Below are 5,360 nucleotides of genomic sequence, written 5' to 3'. Positions count from 1 at the left end.
TGGTGTTTTATTTTGGATGCCTACTGGAACCATCCTGTCCTGTTTTTGTAAATGTTTTGATATTGTCTGCTGTCTTCGGGGCATTCAGTAGTTATATTTCTCATTTATTGATTGTAGTTTTGTTTGTTTCTTCTTTTTTTTTTTTAAATTTGATTATGTCTGAGCAGGCTGACTGTGTGTTCCTTGTTGTTCACTCGTCTGTGGGTAGAATACTCCTCCCCTCCGTGTCCAATTGGCAGGGTCAGTCACTCAGATATGGTACGGCAGGGCAGGTCCAGCTTCAGAGGAGTCACTGGAACGGGTTGTCTGTGGCACTTACTACAGCCACCATGGCGGTTTGGTAATCAGTTCAGGGCAGGTTCCAGTAGGCTGTGCCTGTGCTGCTTGGTGGTGCGACATCAAGTGCACAGTGCAGGTGGGCAGGATGTAGCGGGGAGATTGTTATGTGTGGAGCTAAGATGGATATAAGAGAGAGGAGAGAGGAACAGGAGCCATAAACATGCAAACAAACAAAAAATAATGCTAGGGGAGTTTGCCATTCGAGTGGAGAGATGAGAGACTATGAAATGGAGAAAAACAGAAAGGGGAAGAGGAAAAAAAGAAAAGAATGAATAAATAAAAATCAGAAAGATTAAAGAATCACAAAGTTCCCAGTGATCTCACCAGTGCAGCTATGAGGCCTGGGTTAGTCACTCCGAGGTGTTGCAGCACAGCCTGGCAAGAAGGTGTAGAGGTATACAACGCCAGGTATTTTGGGAACAGAAAGAGAAGGAAGATACAGAGAGACAAGAAACTGAGTAATGAAGAAAATCAAAAAGGGAGAAAGAGGGAAAAGAAAAAAAAAATTTAAAAAAAGAACAAGAAAAGCCCCCCAAAAAACAGAAGGAAAAAAAAAAAAAAAACAACGAAAAAGAAATGCCCTCAGGGTTCCCTCTGCACGTCTGTGCAAGCCAAGGTGTAGTCTCCTTGCCACGCAGCACTTCCTGGCCAGAAAGGGCTCCCAACTCAAGAAATGGAAAACAAAACAAACAAACAATTCAAAACAAACAAACTAACAAAAGCCTCGGGATCCCACCAGCACGGCAGCCCAGACCGGGAAGCAGCTCCACACTCGAACAGAGCTCCACAACCCCTCAGGAAGAAGCAAAGATTGTGCATGGAGCCAGATATTTGAGTGAAAGGAGGGGGAGGTGGTGAGAAGTAAGAAAGAAATCAAAAGAAGGAGGAAAAAAAGCAACGCCAACAGCCAACAAATGGCACTCAGAGAGCCAGCTAGTGAGGGCTGGTGGAATCCAAGCAACCGGTGTTTGTCGGACAAGAGACTCTGTCCGCGGGAAGCAGAGGGGGCCGAGTGTGGGTGAAGAAGGGTAGGGAGTGTGGAAGCGTTTATCACAAATTACCGGAGCTCTGCAGCCCCTCAGGAAGAAGCAAAGATGGTGCACGGAGCCATGTGTTTGAGTGAAAGGAGGGGGAGGTGGTGAGAGGTAAGGAAGAAATCAAAATAAGTGGAAAAAAGGAACACCAGCAGCCAACAAATGGCACTCAGAGTGCTGTCCCGTTCAGATGTGTGGAATCCAAGCAGCCAGTGTTTCCCGGACAAGAGATTGTGGCCGCGGGAAGTAGAGGAGGCCAAGTTGGGTTGAAGAAGGGTGGGGGTGGGAAAGCATATATTGCAAATTACCGGTTGCTCTGTCTTCCGCTGGAAGCTCCGTGAAGCTGCCTTCTCGTACCCTCTGTTTGCTGGTCTCCGATAGGAGTCCAAAGTGGCGGATCCGCACTGAGTTAGCTGTTACGGGACCTCTGCATGAATCTCTCCTCACTCTCCGTTCTCTGTCAGTTTTCTCACTCCATTTGGTGCTTGGCTGAGTTCTTTAACTCTTCATTTGATGTTTTAGGGTTTGAGGATTGTTGTTTTCTCTGTTCAGCTTAGTTTTTCGGATCTTTGCTGTGGAGGGATTGCGTGGTGCTTCTGCCTAGAGCACCATTTTGCCAGAAGCTCTGGAATTTTGTTTTATGTTGAGGTGCAATCCATACCGAAGGCTGTAGTCTTTGATCTTTATCAGTAAATGTTTCAAGTCCTCTTCATTCTCAGTGAACAGAGTTGTGTCACCTGCATATTGCAGGTAGTTAATAGGTTTTCCTCCACTCCTGATGCCACCTTCTTCTTAGTCCAGCTTTTCAGATTATTTGCTCAGATACTGATTGAATAAGTATGGTGAAAAGGATACAACCCTGAAGCATACCTTTCGTGACTTTAAACCACGCAGTATCCCCTTGTCATGTTCAAATGACTACTCTTGGTCTATGTACAGGTTCCTCATGAGCACAATGACGTGTTCTGGAATTCCCATTCTTAACAATGTTATCCATAACTTGTTATGATCCACACAGTGGAATGCCTTTGCATAGTCAATAAAACACTGTTAAAAATCTTTCTGGTATTCTCTGTTTTCAGCCAAGATCCATTTGACATTAGCAATGATATCACTTGTTCCACGTCCTCTTCTGAATCCAGCTTTAACTTCTTGCAGTTCCCTGTCAATGTACTGATGTAACTGCTTTTGAATGATCTTCAGCAAAGTTTTGTGTATGATATTAATGATATTATTTGATAATTTCCACATTCTGTTGGATCAAGTTTCTTTGAAATGGGCAAAAATATGGATCTCTTCCAGTCAGTTGGCCAGGAAGCTGTCTTCCAAATTTCGTGACGTAGAAGAGCGAGCACCTCCAGTGATGCATCTGTGTATTGAAACATCTCAATTCGTATTCTGTCTATTCCTGGAACCTTGCTTTTTGCCATTCACTTCAGTGTACGTTGGGCTTCTTCCTTCACTACCATTGGTCCTTGATTATGTTCTGTCCTGAAATGGTTGAATGTCAACTAATTTTTTTTTTTTTGGTACAGTGACTCTGTGTATTCCTTTCATCTTCTTTTGATGCTTCCTGCATTGTTCAATATTTTCTCTGTAGAATCCTTCAATATTGCAACTCTAGGGTTGAATTTTTCTTTTGTTCTTTCAACTTGAGAAATGCTGGGTATGTTCTTCCATTTTGGTTTTCTAACTCCAGGTCTTTGCACATTTCATTATAATACTTTACTTTGTCTTCTCAAGCTACCCTTTGAAATCTTCTGTTCATCTTCTGTATGTCCTTAAATATAGAAGTGCTCCATAGATAGTTGTGGTCCGTTTGTGAATACATTAATGACAATCATTGTATAAATGAACTGCTTACTTCTTAAGCTCAAAATCTGGAGCATCCCTCTGAACACAGACCTACGTTTGCATTATGGCAATCACCTCAGATTAAAACAAATCATTCCTCCCTTAAGAGCACCTTTCCTACTGTTTGAGCCATACCAAGCCTAAAATAAAGACTGTAGTGTCTTTCAGAACTTTGTTGTCTGTTTCATCAAAGGCCAGAGTACCTGTCTCACTTATTATTTCTCCCTGGCGCAGCAGCGACGGTTGTCGGGACGGCGGAGACAGTAACCAAACACAACTCTTACAGAGAAGTGGGGCCAGGAGGGTCACTCTGAGGAGTCGACCCCAGCTTCAGTCCCAAAAGTTTATTTATAGTCAATACGGCAAGCAGTGAAGCAAATAACAGAACAATGGGCTTTGGGTGTGGGCAAGGGAGAAGGAATTCAGGTAAACAAGCCAATCAGTAAAGGGACAACAGGTTTGGGAAAACAAGTCGTGACAAGTCTCAACATGTTGGGGACAAGTCTTAACATGCTGTGCAGCATAGAGGCCTGTGGGGGCTGCAGTTGTCAATAGTGCAGCCATGTTTAAATGGCATATATCCCCACATCTCCCCACCAAAATCTATTCTTGCACCAATAGCTACTATCTAACTGTGTTTCCATATCCAATCTGACACAAAGTCCTATAGAAGTTTACCTCCCAAACATCTATCAGAATTTTCCTATTTTCTCCACCTCTCCTGTCATAATCTTTATCCAAATTATGATCCTCCCATACTAGAATTTTCTTAGAATCAAAACCAGTTGCCTTTGAGTTGACTCACAGAAATCTTATGTGTGTCAGAGTAGAATACTCCAAAGGGTTTTTAATGTCTGGTTTTTCAGAAGTAAATAACCAGGCCTTTCTTCTTAGGCATCTTGGGTGAACTCAAACCTCCAATCTTTCAGTTAGCAGCTGAGCACATTAACCGTTTGCACCACCCAGGGACTCTAGAGTTTTCTTATAACTTCTCAATTTTCCCCCCGTTTCAGTCTTATTCTCCAATCAGTTTCTTCACTTTGAAGCCCAGTGAATTTTAGCAAAAGCAAAACAAGTCATATTACCCACTCACTTAAAACACTTTCTTTTCTTCCTACGACATTTGGGGTAAAGAATAAAGCTCATAGGACTGGAGATTCCTTATATTTTGGCTGTTGCATCTCGCTCTGTCTCACCTCAGGCCAGGGGTCTAAAGAAATATGAACTTATTTTACTATAGACATGAGATAACGCCGGCTAGAACAGAAATACAAGAGCCAGAGAACAAAATTCTATTACAAGAGAGAAGGAGAAACAAAATTTATGGATTGCAAGTCCCTGATTTGGCAGAAAAAGGGACCAGAGCCCAGAAAAAGTCAGTAACTTCCCCAAGGTCACACAACTAATGATAACTGACTGAAATGGTTAAAAAATGAGATTACAAACTTTCCATATATTCATTTATTTTAGCCCTTAAAACAACCAACTAAAGTAGATATTATAAGCCCAAGAAAATTCTGGAACAGAAATCCAATGGGTAAAATGAAGGGAGAAATTTGAAGGAAGGATAACTTTCCCTGGTCAGAGAAAATGCCAGACCTATACCTCTTTTCTAAGACTTTCCCAGGTGAGGGCATCATGGGGTCGAGGCTCGGTATGGTAGCTGGAAGAACTGAAGCTATGAACAATACTGCAAGGGAGGTGTTGAGATTTCACCCTTTTTAATGTTGGATCAGTGTCTAGTTCTTGTTGTGGTTAGATGCCATCGAGTTGGTTCCGACTCATAGTGACCCTATGTACAACAGAAGGAAATACTGCCCAGTCCTGCACCATACTCATAACGGTTGCTGTGTTTGAGCCCATTATTGCAGCCATCGTGTCTATCCATCTCATCAAGGGTCTTCTTCTTTTTCCCTGACTCTCTACTTTACCAAGCATGATGTCCTTTTCCAGGGACTAGTTCCTCCTGATAAAATGTTCTGTTTGGTGGTAAGATGGGTTAAAAAAAAAAATAAGTTGCTGTTCTGTCATTTCCAACTCATGGCAACCCCATACGTGTCAGAGAAGAACCGTGCTCCATAGGGTTTTCAATGGCTAACTTTTCAGAAGTAGATCACCAGATCTTTCTTCTGA

Source organism: Trichechus manatus, unplaced genomic scaffold (assembly GCF_000243295.1).
Source record: "Trichechus manatus latirostris isolate Lorelei unplaced genomic scaffold, TriManLat1.0 scaffold00232, whole genome shotgun sequence".
NCBI lineage: Eukaryota > Metazoa > Chordata > Mammalia > Sirenia > Trichechidae > Trichechus > Trichechus manatus.
This window is presented reverse-complemented; position numbering follows the sequence as displayed.